This window comes from Aquarana catesbeiana, linkage group LG01 (genome assembly GCF_042186555.1).
Source record: "Aquarana catesbeiana isolate 2022-GZ linkage group LG01, ASM4218655v1, whole genome shotgun sequence".
NCBI lineage: Eukaryota > Metazoa > Chordata > Amphibia > Anura > Ranidae > Aquarana > Aquarana catesbeiana.
In genome coordinates, this window is record NC_133324.1 from 553,926,506 (window position 1) to 553,950,794 (window position 24,289).

The window sequence follows — 24,289 nt, forward strand, 5'->3', positions numbered from 1 at the left end:
TATTCCTTGGGAAGCTATTCGGTCTAACCCCCAATCCTGCTGAGTCTGTTAAATCGATGAAGATTATAGTATAAGAAGGAGCCATGACTGAGCAGTGATAGAGGGGGATGGTAGGGGTATAGGCTTACCTGGATATAAAACATGTAAATCCTGAATGGAGGAGTTGGTGGTGGAACGCCACACAGCCGTCTCGCCACGGGTAACTTCTTGTGTGGATAGTACAAGGAGAGACGCCATGCAGGCGTCTCTTGTACATCCGCCCCGCCTGTAGTCACCAATCGGCGTAGCCGACGTGATGTCATTCAGGCCGGCCGCTGGCGCGTACTGCGCATGTCTCGATCCCCGGCGTGCTCCGAACAGCTGACGGAGTGTCGGGGAAAGAGGGGGCAGTCGCGTCCTGGTAACCAGGCAACCGGGCGGACCCGGAACCACCGCGCAAACACCCCTTCCCCACCGTGAGCTAGACGGCCGACGATGCAGGGAGGGGGAGAGGGCGGTGACGTCAGCAGCATCCCGGCGGAGCAGAGATACAGAGAGGTTCCTCGCCAATAGTTCACCCCTCGATGCAGACAGACAGACATCCGCCCACAGTGGGGAATAGGGGAGAGATGAAGCGCAGCCGTATCCGCGTCAACGCGGTCGTCCATTGATACCAAACGCGCCGCATCTACATAGTAGATGTGGCGCTGGGCGGCCGCACATTGCCCATAAAGGCCCCGCTGATAACACGCAGGAGAGGGACACACTCATGATGATAACACAGCCTCAAAAAGAAAAATATAAAAATCAAAATAGGACAATATTGTTCACATTGATATAACATATAATAAAATAAAGAGCGGCATGAAGGGATCATGACAACAATCGAGTTGGAGGGGGAGGGGGGAAGAAGGGCAATAAAGGGGTATGGGGAATCTGCGACTACATTGTACTTATATTGGTTTTGTTGGAAGTGTATTGATTGATTTACATTGTCTAAATATGCATAAGGGAACATATGAAGAGTTCTGAATTAGCCATAAGTAATGGCTAGGACTTTCTAACAGTCTCGTTTCAATTAGTGGACAGCAACAGCTTGATATACATATATGTTTAAAATAGTACAAAAGCCCAACATAGTTAGGCTAAGTATATTTAAAGAAACGGTTTGTAAGATTGAGCTTCGTTAATCCCGGGGGGGAGAGTGGCCCCTAAGCGTTCTATCCAAAGGGTTTCTTGTTGGCATACTATTTTATCCCACTCTCCACCCCTGGGGTCTAATGGGATAACTGCTAATGCAATGAATGAAATGAGAGAAGTATTAAATTTATGATAGAGGTCAAGGTGCCTGCTGACTGCTGTCACCATTTTCCCTTCACCAGAATAATAAACATGGTCCCTGATTCTGCAGCGTAGATGTCTAATAGTCTTCCCTATATAGAATGCGCCACATTGGCATAACATTAAGTATACCACTCCTTTTGTATCGCAATCTGCATAAAATTTAGGCGTGAATTTTTCTCCATTTGGTAGTGTGAAGGAATTTCCTTCTTTGATCCATGGGCAAAAAGAACATTTGCCACATTGGGCCATTCCTATTTTAGGTTGTTTGGGTTTGGGGGTGGCAGAAAAATGGCTTGAAGTCAATTGGTCACCTAGAGACCTTGTTCGTTTAAATGTGATTTGAGGAAAAGGGCTAATGTATTTGTTTATAATAGGGTCCTCCTGGAGGATCGGCCAATGTTTATTGAGTATGTCCCTAAGTTTTTGGTGTTGTTGGGAAAATTTAGTAATAAATCTAACTGGGGCACTAGTAGAAACATTTTTCTGCTTGAAAAGTAGGGAGTTTCTTGACTGGCGGATGGCTTTGTTGTATGCACTACGTAGTATGGTTTTCTTATAACCTCTTGTTAATAATCTATGACGGAGTGCCCGGGCTTGAGATTTGAATTCCTCTAGATGTGTACAGTTACGGCGTAACCTGAGATATTGTGCATAAGGTATACTTTTAATAAGCGATCTAGGATGAGCACTTGCCGCATGTAGTAGGGTATTCCCTCCCTCTTTTCTTCCCCCCCCCCTTTTTTTTTTTTTTTCCCCCCTTTGCCTCTCCCGCATTCTTCCCCCTTCCCCCCTCTTCCCCTCCCCCAGTCTCTTTCCCTTCCCCGTTCCCCTTTCCCATCTCCCCTTCTGTTTCTCTTTCCTTCCCCCTCCCCCCCCCCTCCCCTCCCTTTCTATTTTTCCCCCCTACTTCCCTTTCCTCCCCCCCCCCTCTCCCACTTCCTTGTTCCCTACCTTTATCTTACCTGACTATACAGCCTACATTACACTCCTCCACCTACCCTACCCTTCTACTATTGATTTGTACCATGTCACATTCGTCCCCACATTGCCTTTGCTCCGTCTGACCATTGCAGTACGGATACCCCTCTGATGTTTTAAAACAGCCTCTTCTTTTTATCATTCCACTATATTGTTTAGATGTAAGTTTATATATACACACAAATTTATGTTGAATTTTTACAAACTGTACCATTCATTACAGTATCCTAACTCTGTGCTCCTGAAGAAGCGCATACGGCGCGTAACATGTCGAGCTTATACAGAATCTGATTGCCACCATCACATAGCGTTTGGTTCAACGAAATGTACTGTAACTATATAGATCAATAAGTTGTATGTCTCTTGTTGGTTCTATGGTTTCGCTGTTTTCCTATATCAACCTACCAAATGTGTATGGAGTGCATAATTTGTAAACCTTGTATGTCCTACCCTGTTTCTTATCCTTCGTCTCTCCCTTTTTTTTAAAATAATAATTTCGAAATAAAAATAATATTTTAACTATATATTATCTTCATTATTGTGCCTATAAAGTCTTGAGCCCACCTATACTCTCTTGTTTTCCTAAATCATTGAAAATTGATCACACCTGATGTACTGAAGACCTATCTCATTTCTTGAGACACTAACAAGCCAGGAAAGTACAAATACCCACAAAATTACCCCATTTTGGAAAGCAGACACCCCAACGTATAATCTATGAGACTTTTGAATGGTTCATTTTTTTTTCCAGAAGTTTTTGAAAAATGTGGAAAAAAATGAAAACGCATTTTTTTCCCACAAAGTTGTCCGTTTTTAAGATATTTCCAACACATAGCATGTACATAGCAAAAATGACACCCCAAAATACATTCTGCTACTCCTCCCGAGTATGGCGATACCACATGTGTGAGACTTTTACACAGGCTGGCCACATACAGAGGCCCACCAGTGAAGTAGCACCTTCAGGCGTTCTACAAGCATAAATTACACATCAAATTTCCTGACAACCTAGCATTTTTGAAGGCCCTTCATATTTCTAACACATAGCATTTACATACCAAAAATTACACTTTAAAATAAATTATATTGAGGAAAGGGTAAAAAAAAAAAAAAAAAGTATTACCTGTGGTTTTAGTAGTGTCCCCATAGGAGAAAACTGGAGAAGGCAGCAGGCAGGGGTGTGCTTAGCAACAACAATAGTAATTATCCAGGCAGCAGGCAGGAATATTGTCTATAGTCAGCACAAGGATATCATCGGCACAGCCAAAGCAATTGTCCAGGCAGAGACAGCCAGCACAGCCATAATATAGGTCCTGGTACACCGTTCCCTGCCTGCACTCATTATTGTACCTCTCTCCAGCCCTTCATAAACATACTGCCTCTTGTTACAGCTAATTTTTTCCATAGTCCAGGTAGCAGGCAGAGGTGTGGTCAGTTTAGGACGCAGGCAGAGGCATGATGGCTGTAAGTCAGCAGCAGGCTGAGGGCTGCAATCAGATAAGACAGGGGCACAGGGGTAGAGGCTTCACCTACCCAAATCTCCATGAAGCCTCCGGACTCCAGACCCTAATCCGGAAATTACGAAACCCGGGGACAACAAAAAAAATTGTTTTCTGCATCCGGAAAAACATTTCTGGAGCCCCTCACATGTGAGACCCCTGTGTACTACTGTAGCAGGGCAACAGATCAGTCCAAGCGGTAGGAAAAAGCATAGTCCATAAAACAGGCCAGGGTCAGTTCATGTGGAAGCAGTCCAAATGGTTGGCAGAGGCAGAGTCAAAAAACAGGCCAGGGTCAGTTCACATGGAAGGCAGTGGCAAGGTTATTTGAGGAAGCATGGGAAATGGTCAGCACAGATGATGAAAATGGGGAAATGGTTAAGAATATGGGCTAATATTTTAGGGATGTGTGATATAGTCTGAAGCATTCACCAATGCAAAGGCCTGGTTTGGAGGGACACTGGGGACAATGGTAGCTGGTATCTCTTCGAAATCCTCTTTTGCTGCATACTCGACATCTTTTTTGGCTGCTTCAGATGGTGGAATGTTGTCCGGGAAGTGGCGTTCATAAAGTCGGCTAACAGCATCAGAGCGAAGGTTTTCTGGGGGGAGGTCTTTGATGGTAGATGAGGGACGTGACAACTTCTTTGATGAATATGTATGGTGGTGTGAATTATGTAGGCATTATAAATGGCCAAATTAATTAAATAGATTGATACTCTCTTGTACCAGAAATGGGACCTCCTTATTGATAAATAGGCCTGAAGCATTTGGTCGTTGAAACCCTCCCCAATGTAGGGATTGTAATCTTGTACACATGTTGGCTTTTCAATGGGACCTTGTCTTCTCTGAACTTCAACTGTAGTGTCATCATGGATGGTGGACATCATGCACACATTCCTGGTATCCTTCCACCTCAAGGCAAGCACTTTGTTGCATCTCAAAGTTGCTCTTTCTCCCCTTTTCTTATTCACTATGGCTTGTGGGAAGCCCTTCCTATTCTTTCTGGAGGTTCCACAGGCCAGGGTTTCTGCGAGGTATAGGTGTTTGAAAAGGGGCAGGCTGGTGTAGAAGTTATCAAGGTATATGTTGTAACCTTTCTTCAGTAGTGGGTATGCCAGGTCCCATACAATTTTACCAGTTGTGCCCATGTAGGCCAGGAACTCAGGGGCTGGAGCTGGGAATCTCTTCCTTCGTATAAGCGGAACGCATACAGATATCCTGTGACTCTCTCGCAAAGCTTATAAAATTTCACTCCATATTTGGCCCTTTTGCTAGGAATGTATTGCTTTATTCCTAGCCAGCCTGAAAAGGGTACCAGGGACTCATCTACACATATATGCTGATCGGGGACATAGAGTTCTGCAAATCGTTGGGAAAAGAAATTAATGAGTGGGCAAATTTTATATAATTCATCGTAATTTGGATGATTGCGGGGAGGGCACTGGGTGTTGTCACTGAAATTAAGAAAGCGCATTATCATCTTGTATCGGGACCTGGACATTACGAAAGAATAAATAGGCATGGGGTTGGTGGACCAATAGGCATGTTCTTCATATTTTTTTTTTTTCGTAAGCCCCATGTTTATGGTGAGGCCCATAAAAACTTTGAACTCCTCCAGAGTCAAATCCTTCCACTCAAACGGATGGGCGTATGAATGCTCTCTGAGCGCTCTGCAATGGACTTATATAGGCGTACCCCATACTCATTCACAAAGGGTGGGGGGATCTGGAGGCCGGGATCTGGAGGCCCCCTTATTAAAGGGGGCTCTCGGATTCCGATAAGCCCCCTGCCCGCAGACCCCGACAACCAACGGCCAGGGTTGTTGGGAAGAGGTCCTTGTCCTCATCAACATGGGGACAAGGTGCTTTGGGGTGGGGGGCCCGCAGGGCGCCCCTGCCCCAAAGCACCCACCTCCATGTTGAGGGCATGCGGCCTGGTACGGTTCAGGAGGGGGGGGGGGCGCTCGCTCTTCCCCTCCCCCATTCCTGACCGGCCGGGCTGCGTGCTCGGATAAGGGTCTGGTATGGATTTGGGGGGGATCCCCACGCCGTTTTTTCGGCGTAGGGGGTTCCCCTTAAGGTCCATACCAGACCCAAGGGCCTGGTATGCTCCTGGAGGGGGGAACCCATGCCGGTTTTTTATTTAAAATTTGGCGCAGAATTCCCCGCAAGATTCATACCAAACACAGTGCTGGGCATTGGCGGGGATCCAAGTCGGATCCCTGTTCATTGAAAGTCGGACGCATGCCAGCTTCATGATGCAGGGCAAAGTCGGATCCAAAGTAGGACGGCTGTCGTGTCGCACCAGGGTGAACCCAGCCTTATAGAGTCTACAAGTTATGGTGCCAATCATTGAAAATTGATCACACCTGATGTACTGAAGACCTATCTCATTTCTTGAGACACTAACAAGCCAGGAAAGTACAAATACCCACAAAATTACCCCATTTTGGAAAGCAGACACCCCAACGTATAATCTATGAGTCTTTTGAATGGTTCCATTTTTTTTCCAGAAGTTTTTGAAAAATGTGGAAAAAAATGAAAACGCATTTTTTTCCCACAAAGTTGTCCATTTTTAAGATATTTCCAACACATAGCATGTACATAGCAAAAATGACACCCCAAAATACATTCTGCTACTCCTCCCGAGTATGGCGATACCACATGTGTGAGACTTTTACACAGGCTGGCCACATACAGAGGCCCACCAGTGAAGTAGCACCTTCAGGCGTTCTACAAGCATAAATTACACATCAAATTTCCTGACAACCTAGCATTTTTGAAGGCCCTTCATATTTCTAACACATAGCATTTACATACCAAAAATTACACTTTAAAATAAATTATATTGAGGAAAGGGTAAAAAAAAAAAAAAAAAAAGTATTACCTGTGGTTTTAGTAGTGTCCCCATAGGAGAAAACTGGAGAAGGCAGCAGGCAGGGGTGTGCTTAGCAACAACAATAGTAATTATCCAGGCAGCAGGCAGGAATATTGTCTATAGTCAGCACAAGGATATCGTCGGCACAGCCAAAGCAATTGTCCAGGCAGAGACAGCCAGCACAGCCATAATATAGGTCCTGGTACACCGTTCCCTGCCTGCACTCATTATTGTACCTCTCTCCAGCCCTTCATAAACATACTGCCTCTTGTTACAGCTAATTATTTCCATAGTCCAGGTAGCAGGCAGAGGTGTGGTCAGTTTAGGCGGCAGGCAGAGGCATGATGGCTGTAAGTCAGCAGCAGGCTGAGGGCTGCAATCAGATAAGACAGGGGCACAGGGGTAGAGGCTTCACCTACCCAAATCTCCATGAAGCCTCCGGACTCCAGATCCTAATCCGGAAATTACGAAACCCGGGGACAACAAAAAAAATTGTTTTCTGCATCCGGAAAAACATTTCTGGAGCCCCTCACATGTGAGACCCCTGTGTACTACTGTAGCAGGGCAACAGATCAGTCCAAGCGGTAGGAAAAAGCATAGTCCATAAAACAGGCCAGGGTCAGTTCATGTGGAAGCAGTCCAAATGGTTGGCAGAGGCAGAGTCAAAAAACAGGCCAGGGTCAGTTCACGTGGAAGGCAGTGGCAAGGTTATTTGAGGAAGCATGGGAAATGGTCAGCACAGATGATGAAAATGGGGAAATGGTTAAGAATATGGGCTAATATTTTAGGGATGTGTGATATAGTCTGAAGCATTCACCAATGCAAAGGCCTGGTTTGGAGGGACACTGGGGACAATGGTAGCTGGTATCTCTTCGAAATCCTCTTTTGCTGCATACTCGACATCTTTTTTGGCTGCTTCAGATGGTGGAATGTTGTCCGGGAAGTGGCGTTCATAAAGTCGGCTAACAGCATCAGAGCAAAGGTTTTCTGGGGGGAGGTCTTTGATGGTAGATGAGGGACGTGACAACTTCTTTGATGAATATGTATGGTGGTGTGAATTATGTAGGCATTATAAATGGCCAAATTAATTAAATAGATTGCTACTCTCTTGTACCAGAAATGGGACCTCCTTATTGATAAATAGGCCTGAAGCATTTGGTCGTTGAAACCCTCCCCAATGTAGAGATTGTAATCTTGTACACATGTTGGCTTTTCAATGGGACCTTGTCTTCTCTGAACTTCAACTGTAGTGTCATCATGGATGGTGGACATCATGCACACATTCCTGGTATCCTTCCACCTCAAGGCAAGCACTTTGTTGCATCTCAAAGTTGCTCTTTCTCCCCTTTTCTTATTCACTATGGCTTGTGGGAAGCCCTTCCTATTCTTTCTGGAGGTTCCACAGGCCAGGGTTTCTGCGAGGTATAGGTGTTTGAAAAGGGGAAGGCTGGTGTAGAAGTTATCAAGGTATATGTTGTAACCTTTCTTCAGTAGTGGGTATGCCAGGTCCCATACAATTTTACCAGTTGTGCCCATGTAGGCCAGGAACTCAGGGGCTGGAGCTGGGAATCTCTTCCTTCGTATAAGCGGAACACATACAGATATCCTGTGACTCTCTCGCAAAGCTTATAAAATTTCACTCCATATTTGGCCCTTTTGCTAGGAATGTATTGCTTTATTCCTAGCCAGCCTGAAAAGGGTACCAGGGACTCATCTACACATATATGCTGATCGGGGACATAGAGTTCTGCAAATCGTTGGGAAAAGAAATTAATGAGTGGGCAAATTTTATATAATTCATCGTAATTTGGATGATTGCGGGGAGGGCACTGGGTGTTGTCACTGAAATTAAGAAAGCGCATTATCATCTTGTATCGGGACCTGGACATTACGAAAGAATAAATAGGCATGGGGTTGGTGGACCAATAGGCATGTTCTTCATATTTTTTTTTTTTTCGTAAGCCCCATGTTTATGGTGAGGCCCATAAAAACTTTGAACTCCTCCAGAGTCAAATCCTTCCACTCAAACGGATGGGCGTATGAATGCTCTCTGAGCGCTCTGCAATGGACTTATATAGGCGTACCCCATACTCATTCACAAAGGGTGGGGGGATCTGGAGGCCAGGATCTGGAGGCCCCCTTATTAAAGGGGGCTCTCGGATTCCGATAAGCCCCCTGCCCGCAGACCCCGGCAACCAACGGCCAGGGTTGTTGGGAAGAGGTCCTTGTCCTCATCAACATGGGGACAAGGTGCTTTGGGGTGGGGGGCCCGCAGGGCGCCCCTGCCCCAAAGCACCCACCTCCATGTTGAGGACATGCGGCCTGGTATGGTTCAGGAGGGGGGGGGGGCGCTCGCTCTTCCCCACCCCCATTCCTGACCGGCCGGGCTGCGTGCTCGGATAAGGGTCTGGTATGGATTTGGGGGGGATCCCCACGCCGTTTTTTCGACGTAGGGGGTTCCCCTTAAGGTCCATACCAGACCCAAGGGCCTGGTATGCTCCTGGAGGGGGGAACCCATGCCGGTTTTTTATTTAAAATTTGGCGCAGAGTTCCCCGCAAGATTCATACCAAACACAGTGCCGGGCATTGGCGGGGATCCAAGTCGGATCCCTGTTCATTGAAAGTCGGACGCATGCCAGCTTCATGATGCAGGGCAAAGTCGGATCCAAAGTAGGACGGCTGTCGTGTCGCACCAGGGTGAACCCAGCCTTATAGAGTCTACAAGTTATGGTGCCAATCATTGAAAATTGATCACACCTGATGTACTGAAGACCTATCTCATTTCTTGAGACACTAACAAGCCAGGAAAGTACAAATACCCACAAAATTACCCCATTTTGGAAAGCAGACACCCCAACGTATAATCTATGAGTCTTTTGAATGGTTCATTTTTTTTTCCAGAAGTTTTTGAAAAATGTGGAAAAAAATGAAAACGCATTTTTTTCCCACAAAGTTGTCAATTTTTAAGATATTTCCAACACATAGCATGTACATAGCAAAAATGACACCCCAAAATACATTCTGCTACTCCTCCCGAGTATGGCGATACCACATGTGTGAGACTTTTACACAGGCTGGCCACATACAGAGGCCCACCAGTGAAGTAGCACCTTCAGGCGTTCTACAAGCATAAATTACACATCAAATTTCCTGACAACCTAGCATTTTTGAAGGCCCTTCATATTTCTAACACATAGCATTTACATACCAAAAATTACACTTTAAAATAAATTATATTGAGGAAAGGGTAAAAAAAAAAAAAAAAAAGTATTACCTGTGGTTTTAGTAGTGTCCCCATAGGAGAAAACTGGAGAAGGCAGCAGGCAGGGGTGTGCTTAGCAACAACAATAGTAATTATCCAGGCAGCAGGCAGGAATATTGTCTATAGTCAGCACAAGGATATCGTCGGCACAGCCAAAGCAATTGTCCAGGCAGAGACAGCCAGCACAGCCATAATATAGGTCCTGGTACACCGTTCCCTGCCTGCACTCATTATTGTACCTCTCTCCAGCCCTTCATAAACATACTGCCTCTTGTTACAGCTAATTATTTCCATAGTCCAGGTAGCAGGCAGAGGTGTGGTCAGTTTAGGCGGCAGGCAGAGGCATGATGGCTGTAAGTCAGCAGCAGGCTGAGGGCTGCAATCAGATAAGACAGGGGCACAGGGGTAGAGGCTTCACCTACCCAAATCTCCATGAAGCCTCCGGACTCCAGACCCTAATCCGGAAATTACGAAACCCGGGGACAACAAAAAAAATTTTTTCTGCATCCGGAAAAACATTTCTGGAGCCCCTCACATGTGAGACCCCTGTGTACTACTGTAGCAGGGCAACAGATCAGTCCAAGCGGTAGGAAAAAGCATAGTCCATAAAACAGGCCAGGGTCAGTTCATGTGGAAGCAGTCCAAATGGTTGGCAGAGGCAGAGTCAAAAAACAGGCCAGGGTCAGTTCACATGGAAGGCAGTGGCAAGGTTATTTGAGGAAGCATGGGAAATGGTCAGCACAGATGATGAAAATGGGGAAATGGTTAAGAATATGGGCTAATATTTTAGGGATGTGTGATATAGTCTGAAGCATTCACCAATGCAAAGGCCTGGTTTGGAGGGACACTGGGGACAATGGTAGCTGGTATCTCTTCGAAATCCTCTTTTGCTGCATACTCGACATCTTTTTTGGCTGCTTCAGATGGTGGAATGTTGTCCGGGAAGTGGCGTTCATAAAGTCGGCTAACAGCATCAGAGCGAAGGTTTTCTGGGGGGGAGGTCTTTGATGGTAGATGAGGGACGTGACAACTTCTTTGATGAATATGTATGGTGGTGTGAATTATGTAGGCATTATAAATGGCCAAATTAATTAAATAGATTGCTACTCTCTTGTACCAGAAATGGGACCTCCTTATTGATAAATAGGCCTGAAGCATTTGGTCGTTGAAACCCTCCCCAATGTAGAGATTGTAATCTTGTACACATGTTGGCTTTTCAATGGGACCTTGTCTTCTCTGAACTTCAACTGTAGTGTCATCATGGATGGTGGACATCATGCACACATTCCTGGTATCCTTCCACCTCAAGGCAAGCACTTTGTTGCATCTCAAAGTTGCTCTTTCTCCCCTTTTCTTATTCACTATGGCTTGTGGGAAGCCCTTCCTATTCTTTCTGGAGGTTCCACAGGCCAGGGTTTCTGCGAGGTATAGGTGTTTGAAAAGGGGCAGGCTGGTGTAGAAGTTATCAAGGTATATGTTGTAACCTTTCTTCAGTAGTGGGTATGCCAGGTCCCATACAATTTTACCAGTTGTGCCCATGTAGGCCAGGAACTCAGGGGCTGGAGCTGGGAATCTCTTCCTTCGTATAAGCGGAACGCATACAGATATCCTGTGACTCTCTCGCAAAGCTTATAAAATTTCACTCCATATTTGGCCCTTTTGCTAGGAATGTATTGCTTTATTCCTAGCCAGCCTGAAAAGGGTACCAGGGACTCATCTACACATATATGCTGATCGGGGACATAGAGTTCTGCAAATCGTTGGGAAAAGAAATTAATGAGTGGGCAAATTTTATATAATTCATCGTAATTTGGATGATTGCGGGGAGGGCACTGGGTGTTGTCACTGAAATTAAGAAAGCGCATTATCATCTTGTATCGGGACCTGGACATTACGAAAGAATAAATAGGCATGGGGTTGGTGGACCAATAGGCATGTTCTTCATATTTTTTTTTTTTCGTAAGCCCCATGTTTATGGTGAGGCCCATAAAAACTTTGAACTCCTCCAGAGTCAAATCCTTCCACTCAAACGGATGGGCGTATGATGATTTGGGGTTGTTGGCAATATGCTGCTTGGCATATAAATTGTTCTAGTCCACAATGAATTGCAGCAAAGTGTCGGGCAAAAATAAATAAAGACAATTGATTTCAGTAAAATTTTGGGTATTTGCCTGCACACCTGGCTGTGCGGTGAAAGGGGGATTCTTGCTGATCCTGAGTCAGAAGGCAGCCATGTTGGATTGGCTTGCTGGCATTTGGGCGTGATGCTGCAGCAGTGCTGGTACTGGGCCTGGGCATTTCTTGTGGTCTTTCGCTGGCCGCAGCGCTGGTAGTGGGCCTTTGGTTTTGGGGTCTATCGCTGGCAGCAGCGCTGGTACTGGGCCTGGAAATTTAATCCTGGGGTATATTGCTGGTGGCTGCCTGGTTTCCAGAGCACCGTGCCCTTTTAGGAGGGATCCATTCTTCCTCTGATTCATTTGCCGATCCACTACTATCAATCGGTTCAAATGCTGAATAAGATTCACAATCGGAATTGCCATTTGAATCTGATGAGTACTCCCCGCTGCTCTCATCAGTCATGGAGAGGATCTGCCTCCTCACTTGTATATAATCTTTTGTACATTTTTCTGATGGGCTGTGCGACGGATGACAGGTGACGGTCACTGATGGGTGATGGGTGACAGGTAACGGTCACTAATGGGCAACAGGTGACGGTCACTGATGGGTGACAGGTGACGGGTGACAGTCACTAATGGCAGTCTCTGATGGTGACTGGTGCACTTTATGGGACTGATAGGTGACAGATGAGGGTCACTTATGGTGGTCACTGATGACAGTCACTGGCGATGGTCACTGATAGACGACAGGTGCACCGATGACGGCAGTCTCTGACGATTACAGGTGCACTTTGTGGGCACTGATCGGTGACAGGTGCACGTTTATAAGCACTGATGTGGTGACTGTTGGGTGACAGCTGTAACGGGGGGGGGGCAATGTGACAGGTTCTCTTTACTGTGGTGTTGGTGCAGGACACTACAATACATAGATCGGTAACTCACTGCTTATGGCTCTTCTCTCCTCACACTGGAAACGGTGTGTGAAGACAGAAGAGCCAGTAACAGCTAGTAACCGGTCTATGTTTACATTTAGTGATCGGCTGTGAATGGATCACAGCCGATCATGTGGTAAACAGTCGCCAGCCATTGGCTGTTTACCCTTGTCGGTGACAAGCAGTGTTCCTGGGAACACGCTGCCACCGACATTACCACGCTGCGCACTCCCGATCGCGCGTATGCGCGGTCTTAAGCGGGGAATACCCATCTGTGATCGGCTGTGACGTAATCATGGCTGATCACATGGTGAACAGCCATGCCCAATGGCTGTTTACCCCTGTCGGTGACGCGCTGTGTCTCGGGGACACGCCGTCACCGTCAGTGCAGGGCTGCGCGCCCGTGATCGCGCGCATGCCCTGTGTAAATGGGCCGCCATCATATGACGGCGGCCCAGAACAAGAGCCGCACTGCTCTGCCGTCATATGACGGTGGGCGGGCGGCAACAGGTTAATTGAGGTAAAACATTTTTTTTTTACCTCAATGCAGGGAATGCATTAAGATAAAAAAAAAAAACGGCGTTAGACTACCCGTAATTCTATTTCCAGTAGTTTTCCAGGACAGCCCTTTAGAGATGGAGCTCCTTCCATCGACTTAGAAACACATTGCCATAGTGCATCAAAGGGCGGTCCCTCAGGAACATGGCCAGTCATATGCAAGAACCATATGAAAAACATAACCAAAAACAATTAATATCATCAGAAAACAATTTATTGTGGGATCATGCTGTCCTGGAAGACTACTGGAAACAGTGTTAGCGGTAAGTCTAACTCCGGTTTTCCCCAGTCGTCTTCCAGGACAGCCTTTGAGAGGATTCCCAAGTACACTGGCACACCCTAAGACAGGAAGTTCACTCCCTATATAACCCCTCCCACTACTGGGAGTACCTCAGTTTATTTCACCAGAGTCTTAGGTGTTGTTAATGAGTAAAGATGTGCTGTGCTGAGCTCCACTGGAGCAATCCTTGCTGGGGCCAGCTATGCCGCCGGATCCATTCAAAGTGTCTTTTCAGGCCGAATTGAATGGTACCTGGGCCTCGCGGCGGAAGAAACGAGGTTTAGTTCGTAATATTTCTCTTTCTAGAGAGCTGGACCCTGGGATCCAGTGCTTTTGTTTTTTTCAGCCATAAGTTTTTTCTGGCGGGGTACTATTATGGGTCCAGGAGTGCGGTTCCCCCGATAAAAAGGGGCCCCAGTTCCTGGAGGTTTTTTAAATGGAGCCCACCGTGCGGGGTGAAGATTGGGTCTGTTGGTTTTACCACAGAAATCCCTGCGTTGGGAAAGGTAAGTGGAGATTTCTAAGGAATTTTAAAGTTTCTTATGAATTGTCTACTTTAAAAAGTAAATGCTGTCATGCCTAAAAGTCACTACTGGGGGCTGTATACAGCACGTACCTTGTCATGCTTTCTCAGATCATGCTGTGTCAGCAGGAACTGCAGCTTCCTCCGGCTAGCAGTCACAGGACTCCGGTAAGATGTTGGGGGGGGGGGGGATTTTTCTCTAAAAACACCCTCACCTGGACAAAAGCTCTCCCCCTCTGAGTAGAGGGAGAAGCCAGAACGATCGGTGGATGCTGCTCCGTTCTCCACCGCCTGTGTACAGCGGTTTGTCACTGCACTCCTCCTCGCCACCCTCCCCAACACACAAGCCGATCCCGTCGGATCAGAGGCCCGCGCTCGCGTGGGAAAAGCTCTTTTTTTCAAAAGAGGAGGGGGGCACGGTGGGAACATGAAGTGGGCGTGGCTTAGCGCAGCATTGGCGTGCAGCAACGTCCACGGGAGTACTTTTTAAAAGGCTCCATTTTTTGCTGACTGCAGCTGTCGGAGAGACACAAAAGCTAAAAAGGGCATGTAAGTGGTGACACAGGCATTCCTTTGGCACATTTACTGAAGCATCAGGCTGAGCGTTAATAGCAGCGACAGTTACTGGACTATTTGCTCAAGCAGTGAATGTGATTTCTTCTGGTAGTACCTCTGCATTTGTGCATTGGGATATGGTCAGAAGGGGAGGTAGAAACACCCCAAAAAGGGCTCAAAAAGGGACTCCTTCAAGCTCAAAACAGCCTAAAATCATCTCTACAATGGCATCCTCCCCTGAGAGGGGGTGGCCGGTCAGAGTGAGCCATCAGGGCTATCAAATATTGCAAATGTTTTCAATACTGCAGCCCCTGTTTATATTACTGGAGAGAGTTTTTTCCTCAAGCCATAATAGGATTGACTAGTGCCTTTAATCGCATCCCAGAATGGGATAAAATGCGACAGGTCCCTTTCCATTACCCAGGACCCTCAAACTGAGGATCTGGGGGCGGGAGAAGATGAATTTCCCTCAGGGGACTGTGGAGAGGCTGATGACTCCTCTTCTGAGGGGTCAAATCCACGGGGATCAGCTTCACAATCTGAAAGATTGATGGTGCATTTTTGCTACTCTTCATTGAGTTGGTTGATATGCCCACTTTTTGTTTGGGTTCACTAAAGCCTCCCCAAGCTGCGCATGTCTTTCCTGTCCATTCATTGCTGGAAAGGCTTATGTATTCTGAGTGGGATCACCCAGATAAGCATTTTTTCCTCCTTTATAACACTTTATCCAATGGAGGAAAAATTCACTAAGAAGTGGGTGCCGTTGCTATATCCTCTGTGAATGAAAGTTTGACTTGTCTGGTAGACAATGCTCATATGCTTAGGGATCCAACGGATAAGAAGTTGGAATTCCCATTATAAAAAAAAAACGAAAAACTTTTTCACTGATGACTCAACCTGCGCTAGCAGCAATTGATGTATGTCAATCATTGAGAGACCAGTTTAAACAGGTGCTCAAGCTTATTCCTGATCAGCAGGCCAGGATTTAGCTGAGTTACCAGCGGCATTATGTTTAGTAATAGACGCCATGAGAGATTCTGTTCTTCAAGCCTCGCGCCTTACGCTTGGGCTGGTGCATAGGCATAGAATCTTGTGGTTAAAAGATTGGTCAGCCGAAGTTTCATGCAAAGCTCCTGGCTAGTTTTCCTTTTCAGTGAACAGCTGTTTGGGGATGATTTGGATAAATACATCCAAAAAACTTCTAGTGGAAAAAGTTCCCTTTTGCTAGTTAGGAAGAGGAGTAATCGTATTTCATTTAAACAAGCTCCTTCTCCAGTGTCACGAGCATCTGCCTCCAGGCAGTCACGACGGCCTCCGCCGTCAAGTTCAAGAGGGGAACTGGAGCCTCCTTATGAGGGGGCGCCCCTGCTCGCTCGAAGTGGGGGGAAGACTTCTGCAGTTCTCACGGGTCTGGTAGGAAGAGTGTTGGGAGCCTACGGCCACATCACCCTGAAAGCACCCGATCTCATCTGATCTCAGAGGCTAAACAGGGTCGGGCCTGGTCAGTACCTGGATGGGGGACCACCTGGGAATACCAGGTGCCGTAGGCTACAGATGGGTGACTTTCTCAATAATTCTAGGGTACAAGCTTGAGTTCCAAAAGTCACTGTCTCCTCGTTTTCTCAAGTTCCAGAGGAAAAGAAGTCTCTCTTTCAAGCATTGGACCATCTTTTGTCTCAAAAAATTGATCTTAGTGGTTCTCATGCAAGAGCAGGGATTGGGGTTTTTTTTAAAGCTTTTTACGGTACCAAAACCAAATGGGTATGTCAAACCCATTCTAGATCTCAAAGATCTAAACCGGTTTCTGAATATCTGCTCTTTTCGCATGGAGTCAATCCGATCAGTGGTCTCCATCCTACAAGGTGGAGAACTTCTGGCGTCAATAGACATCAAGGATGCATATCTCCATGTACCTGTATTTCCCGCTCACCAGAAATATCTACGAGGTAGAAAATCTTCGTTTTCAGTTTGTAGCTCTGCCTTTCAATCTAGCTACTGCACCTCGAGTATTTACAAAGACCCTGGCCCCTCCTGTAGCCGGATTAGGGGCCCAAGGTATAAAGATTATAGCTTACCTAGACGATCTGCTCTTGATAGATCAGTCGGTAGCAGGCTTAGACCAAAGTATGATCCACAGTCTACTACCTGGAATACCTAGGTTGGATTCTCAACCTAGAGAAATCCTCCTTAAAAAAACTATCAAGGAGATTAGAATACCTGGGTCTGATTATTGATACAGCCCAGAAAAGGGTATTCTTGCCCCAGGCAAAGATCAGGGCCATAAAGGAACTGATTCAGGTTGGCAAGGCAAAGAAGAATCCTTCTATTCGACTTTGCATGAGGTTGTTGGGAAAGATGGTGGCTTCATTCGAGGCCGTTCCTTCGGCTCAGTTTCATTTGAGGCTGCTGCAAAACAGTATCTTATCAGCTTGGAACAAGAAGATCCAAGCTCTAAATTTCCCAATGTATCTGTCTCCAGGGTGCGCCGAAGCCTCAGTTGGCGGTTGATAACCAAGAATCTGCAGAAGGGAAAATCTTTCCTACCAGTTACCTGGAAGATAACAATGATCTTGCCCATCAACATTCTAGAGATCCGGGCAGCGCGCTTGGCCCTGAGGGCCTGGACGTTCAGGTTATGGAATTGTCCTGTTAGGATCCAATCCGACAATGCCACAGCAGTGGCCTATATCAATCACCAAGGGGGGCATGAGAAGTCATGCGGCCCAGAGAGGTGAATCATATCTTAACTTGGGCAGAAAACAATGTACCTTGCATATCGGCAGTCTTCTTTCCAGGAATAGAAAATTGTCAGGCGGACTACCTAAGTCGCCAGCAGTTGTTCCCGGGAGAGTGTTCCCTTCTCCCCGATATCTTCCTGGCAATGCGCCGAAGATGGGGGATCCCAGACATAGATCTGTTTGCATCCAGGTTCAGCAAGAGAATCGACAACTGTGTGTCAAGAACAAGGGATCCGCTAGCATGCGGAACGGATGCCTTAGTATTCCCGGGGAATCAGTTCCCACTGATTTATGCATTTCCTCCTATTCTGCTGCTTCCACGACTGCTTCGCAGGATCAAACAGGAAGGGAATTCGGTGATTCTTGTGGCACCGGCAGGGCCCAGAAGATCTTGGTATGCAGAGATCATAAAGATGGCGGTAGGGGACTCATGGACCCTACCTCCACGTCCAGACCTTCTCTCGCAAGGTCCGGTATTCCATCCTACCTTACAAATGCTAAATTTAACGGTTTGGCTATTGAGACCCACATTCTGAAGAACTGTGGGCTGTCAAGTCCAGTGGTATTTACCTTGGTTATTGCAGAAGAAGCTGGCTTCCAGAATCATAGATTATAGAGTCTGGAAAGCAGATGTCTCCTGTTGTGAATCCAGGGGTTGGCACCCCAGGAAATATGTCATAGGTAGAATTCTTGACTTCTGTAGATGGGGTTAGAAATGAAGCTGGCCTTGCATACTATCAAAGGCCAGGTTTCAGCCATATCGGTATTATTTCAACAACTACTTGCTTTGCATTCTTTGGTTCGTAGCTTATTCAGGTGGTAACGCGGCTTAATTCTCCGGTTAAGTCACCCCTGAACCCTTGAGACTTGAATTTAGTTCTGTCGGCATGGCTGAAACAGCCTTTTTGAGCCGATACAGCATATTCCCTTGGTCCTTTTGACAAGGAAATTAATTTTCTGGTAGCCATATCTTCTGCAAGAAGGGTATCGGAGTTGGCTGCTCTTTCTTGTAAAGAGCCATATTTGATTATTCACAAGGATAAGGTAGTATTGCGTCCTCATCTTAACTTTCTACCAAAGGTAGTGTCTAGTTTTTATCCGAACCAGGATATTGTTCTACCTTCATTTTTCCCAGAACCCTGTTCTACGTAAGGGGAATTACTACATTCTCTTGATGTGGTGAGAGCACTCAAGGTCTACTTGAAGGCGACTGCTCAGATTCGAAAAACTGATGTTTTGTTGTGTTGCCTGAAGGTCCTAGAAAAAGGACAGGCAGCATCAAAATCTACTATTTCTAAATGGATTCAGCAAGTAACTGTTCAGGATTATGGTTTAAAGAGGAGGATTCCACCCTCTCAAATCAAAAGTGCACTCCACTAGGACTGTTAGTGCTTCGTGGGAGTGCATCACCAAACTTCCATGGTTCAAATCTGCAAGGCCTCAACTTGGTCTTCAGTCCATACATTTACCAGATTTTATCAGTTTAATGTAAAAAGGCATGAGGATATCGCCTTTGGGCGTAATGTGCTGCAGGCAGCAGTATAAGTCCTCTAGTCTCATGTTGCCCTAATTCTGTTGTGTCTCCCTCCCCTCAGTTGGCATTGCTCTGGGACATCCCACATAGTAATTACTATGGCTCTGTGTCCTGTGATGTACGATTAAGAAAATAGGATTTTTATAACAGCTTACCTGTAAAATCCTTTTCTTTGAAGTACATCACGGGACACAGAGGTCCCTCCCCTCTTTCTGGTATACACGTGTATTGCTTTGCTACAAAACTGAGATACTCCCAGTAGTGGGAGGGGTTATATAGGGAGTGGACTTTCTGCCTTAGGGTGTGCCAGTGTCCATCACCTGAAGGTGGCCTATAACCCACATAGTAATTACTATGGCTCTGTGTCCCTTGATGTACTTCAAAGAAAAGGATTTTACAGGTAAGTGGTTATAAAAATCCTATTACTTTCACGTTCTTCTTGGTTGCGAATAAATCTATTTCTGGGTCTCTCTAGTATAAAGCTATGCTCCTAAATACCTCTGGATGTATCAACAATTCCTGGTTTGAGACTTGCTGATGACTCAGAAAATCTGCCATATTGTTCTCCTTTCAGATGAACTGCAGAAATAGAACTGAGATTCTGCTCTGCCCACTGAAAATCAATCAACATTATTCGGGGACTTCTGGTTCCCCCTTGTTTGTTGATGTATGCCACGGGTGTCATGTTGTCAGCGTGGACTTGAGGTGATGACCCTGGACCTGGTCCTGAAAGGCCAACAACCCTCTGGATACAGTCATCAGTTCCCTCCAACTGGAGAACTTCCTCTCTTGCAGGGTCCACCTGCCCTGAGACCAATGATCTTTGAGATGGGCTTCCCTGCCCCAACCGCTTGCATCCGTGGTCAGTATGCAGGAAATAGGTAACACCCAATGCCCCCCTCCTGCATGTTCTCTCGGCTTTTCCACCATCAAGTCTCTCCTCCAAGTCTCTGCCCTTCAAATCTTCTAAGAGGAATTTCTACAAAATCCTCTGGTGGAACCGGGCCTGCTGCACAGCTGGGATTGAGGATGTCATTAGGCCTAGAGCTGACATCACTTCCCTCACAGTACAGCTGTGATTGTACTAGAGATAAGTCATACTCTGGTTCAGACAGATGATCTTTTCCTCTGGAAGGACTATCCTTTGGTCCCTTGATCAGATGATGTAACCAAGGAAAATAATGGATCTAGATAGCGACAGATTGGGTTTGTCTTGATTTATAATCCCCTCAAGCTGCTTTAGGTTCTGCTGTGCTGTGGCCAGGTCCAGAAAAAGCTCTTCCCTGGAATGAGCCATAAAAAGTAGATTGTCTAAATACGGAATGACTGTAATGGACTGGAGTCTTAAAGTGGGGTTCCACCCAAAAAAACAAAAATACCTGAAAAATTCTAAAAAAAAAACCCCAAAAAACATTTGGATATATTTTTTTTTTACTTACCTCTAAATGCCTGTTGCTAGGTGGTCCCTCGTAGTCTGCCTCTTCCTTTGCCTGGGCTGGTGACATCACTTCCCCCTCGGCACAGGAAGGACTCGGCTCTGCTCCCTCCCTCCTGTCAATCATCTGGGACCCATTACAGGTCCCAGGTGATTGAGCGGCCAATCACGGCGCGCCACTCGCGCATGCGCAGTGGGTGCCAGGCTGTGGAGCCACAGCCCGGCGCCCACAGTTGAAATGCCGGTGCCGACAAGCGGAGGGGGGGCGAGCGGGGCTTCGATCCCCCACATCGCTGGACCCAGGGACAGGTAAGTGTCCAATTAAAAGTCAGCAGCTGCAGTATTTGTAGCTGCTGATTTTTTTTTTTTTTTTAATGGACCCCCTGGGTGGAACTCCTCTTTAACCACTTCAGCCCCGGAAGGATTTACCCCCTTCCTGACCAGAGCACTTTTTACAATTTGGCACTGCGTCGCTTTAACTGCTAATTGCGCGGTCATGCAATGCTGTACCCAAACGAAATTTGCGTCCTTTTCTTCCCACAAATAGAGCTTTCTTTTGATGGTATTTGATCACCTCTGTCATTTTTATTTTTTGCGCTATAAACAGAAAAAGACCGAAAATTTCGAAAAAAAATGATATTTTCTACTTTTTGTTATAAAAAAAATCCAACAAACTCAATTTTAGTCATACATTTAGGCCAAAATGTATTCAGCCACATGTCTTTGGTTAAAAAAAATGTGGGTATATTTATTGGTTTGCGCAAAAGTTATAATGCCTACAAACTAGGGTACATTTTCTGGAATTTACACAGCCTTTAATTTATGACTGCCTTGACTACTGCAAAAATGGCAGGGCAGTACAAAACCCCCACAAATGACCCCATTTTGGAAAGTAGACACCCCAAGGAAATTGCTAAGAGGCATGTTGAGCCCATTGAATATTATTTTTTTGTCCCAAGTGATTGAATAATGACAACAAAAAAAATGTACAAAAAGTTGTTACTAAATGATATATTGCTCACACAGGCCATGGGCATATGTGGAATTGCACCCCAAAATACATTTAGCTGCTTCTCCTGAGTATGGGGATACCACATGTGTGGGACTCTTTGGGAGCCTAGCCGCGTACGGGGCCCCGAAAACCAAGCACCGCCTTCAGGATTTCTAAGGGCGTACATTTTTGATTTCACTCCTCACTACCTATCACAGTTTTGAAGGCCATAAAATGCCAAGATGACACAAACCCCCCCCAAATGACCCAATTTTGGAAAGTAGACACCCCAAGCTATTTGCTGAGAGGTATGTTGAGTCCATGGAATATTTTATATTTTGACACAAGTTGCGGGAAAGTGACTAATTTTTTTTTTTTTTTTGCACAAAGTTATCACTAAATGATATATTGCTCACACAGACCATGGGATTATGTGGAATTGCACCCCAAAATACATTTAGCTGCTTCTCCTGAGTATGGGGATACCACATGTGTGGGACTTTTTGGGAGCCTAGCCGCGTACGGGGCCCCGAAATCCAAGCACCGCCTTCAGGATTTCTAAGGGCGTAAATTTTTGATTTCACTCCTCACTACCTATCACAGTTTTGAAGGCCATAAAATGCCAAGATGGCACAAACCCCCCCCCCCAAATGACCCCATTTTGGAAAGTAGACACCCCAAGCTATTTGCTGAGAGGCATGTTGAGTCCATGGAATATTTTATATTTTGACACAAGTTGCGGGAAAGTGACAATTTTTTTTTTTTTGCACAAAGTTATCACTAAATGATATATTGCTCACACAGGCCATGGGTATATGTGGAATTGCACCCCAAAATACATTCTGCTGATTCTCCTGAGTATGGGGATACCACATGTGTGGGACTTTTTGGGAGCCTAGCCGCGTACGGGGCCCCGAAATCCAAGCACCGCCTTCAGGATTTCTAAGGGCGTAAATTTTTGATTTCACTCCTCACTACCTATCACAGTTTTGAAGGCCATAAAATGCCAAGATGGCACAAACCCCCCCCCCCAATGACCCCATTTTGGAAAGTAGACACCCCAAGCTATTTGCTGAGAGGCATGTTGAGTCCATGGAATATTTTATATTTTGACACAAGTTGCGGGAAAGTGACAGTTTTTTTTTTTTTGCACAAAGTTATCACTAAATGATATATTGCTCACACAGGCCATGGGCATATGTGGAATTGCACCCCAAAATACATTCTGCTGATTCTCCTGAGTATGGGGATACCACATGTGTGGGACTTTTTGGGAGTCTAGCCGCGCACGGGGCCCCGAAAACAAAGCACCGCCTTCAGGATTTCTAAGGGCGTAAAGTTTTGATTTCACTCCTCACTACCTATCACAGTTTTGAAAGCCATAAAATGCCCAGATGGCACAAAATCCCCCCAAATGACCCCATTTTGGAAAGTAGACATCCCAAGCTATTTGCTGAGAGGCATGTTGAGTCCATGGAATATTTTATATTTTGACACAAGTTTGCGGGAAAGTGACAATTTTTTTTTTTTTTTGCACAAAGTTGTCACTAAATGATATATTGCTCAAACATGCCGTGGGCATATGTGGAATTATACCCCAAAATACATTCTGATGCTTCTCCTTAGTACGGGGATACCACATGTGTGGGACTTTTTGGGAGCCTAGCCGCGTACGGGCCCGAAAACCAATCACCGCCTTCAGGATTTCTAAGGGCGTAAATTTTTGATTCACTCCTCACTACCTATCACAGTTTCGAAAATTAGAAAATTACTTTGAACCCCCAAACATTATATATTTTTTTTAAAGCAAATGCCCTACAGATTAAAATGGTGGGTGTTTACTTTTTTTTTTCACACAGTATTTGCGCAGCGATTTTTCAAACGCATTTTTTTGGGAAAAAACACACTTTTTTAAATTTTAATACACTAAAACACACTATATTGCTGAAATGTTTGTTATTTTTTTGCTTTTTTATCTTATTTTTAAACTGTACCATTCATTTTTATTTTTTTTTAATCATTTTTATTGTTATCTCAGGGAATGTAAATATCCCCTATGATAGCAATAGGTAGTGACAGGTACTCTTTTTTTGAAAAAACTGGGGTCTATTAGACCCTAGATCTCTCCTCTGCCCTCAAAGCATCTGACCACACCAAGATCGGTGTGATAAAATGCTTTCCCAATTTCCCAATGGCGCTGTTTACATCCAGCGAAATCTAAGTCATGAAATGCTCGTAGCTTCCGGTTTCTTAGGCCATAGAGATGTTTGGAGCCACTCTGGTCTCTGATCACCTCTATGGTCAGTTGGCTGAATCACCGGCTGCATTCTCAGGTTCCCTGTTGGGACAAGAGAGTCAGAGAAAAATATGGAAGACGGTGGGGGGATTCCCTCCCACTGCTTGTAAAAGCAGTCTAGAGGCTAGTTAGCCGCTAGGATTGCTTTTACATGAAAGCCGACTGCTGGCTGAAAAGAATATTACCAAGATGATACCTAAACCTGCAGGCATCATTCTGTTATAACCACTCAAAGTCCCAGCAACATACCAGTACATTACTGGTCCTTGTTGGGCATATATTGTAATCTTTTTTTTCATGCAGCCTGTGGGCTGAAGGAAAAAAAGAGATTGATCGGTGGGTATGCTCACCATTAGAATACCTCCCTTCATCCACCCACTTCTAATGA

At 45.6% G+C, this 24,289-nt stretch overlaps 1 long non-coding RNA gene and 1 other non-coding gene across 2 annotated transcripts in view; both read left to right on the forward strand.

Moving 5' to 3' along the window:
• Positions 1-24,289, forward strand: part of LOC141105814 (uncharacterized) — a 215,455-nt gene that overhangs the window by 16,011 nt on the left and 175,155 nt on the right. The window lies entirely within an intron of this gene.
• On the forward strand, positions 16,339-16,457 carry LOC141125079 (5S ribosomal RNA). Its single transcript, XR_012241368.1, has one exon. It is a non-coding gene; the product is annotated as a 5S ribosomal RNA (ribosomal RNA).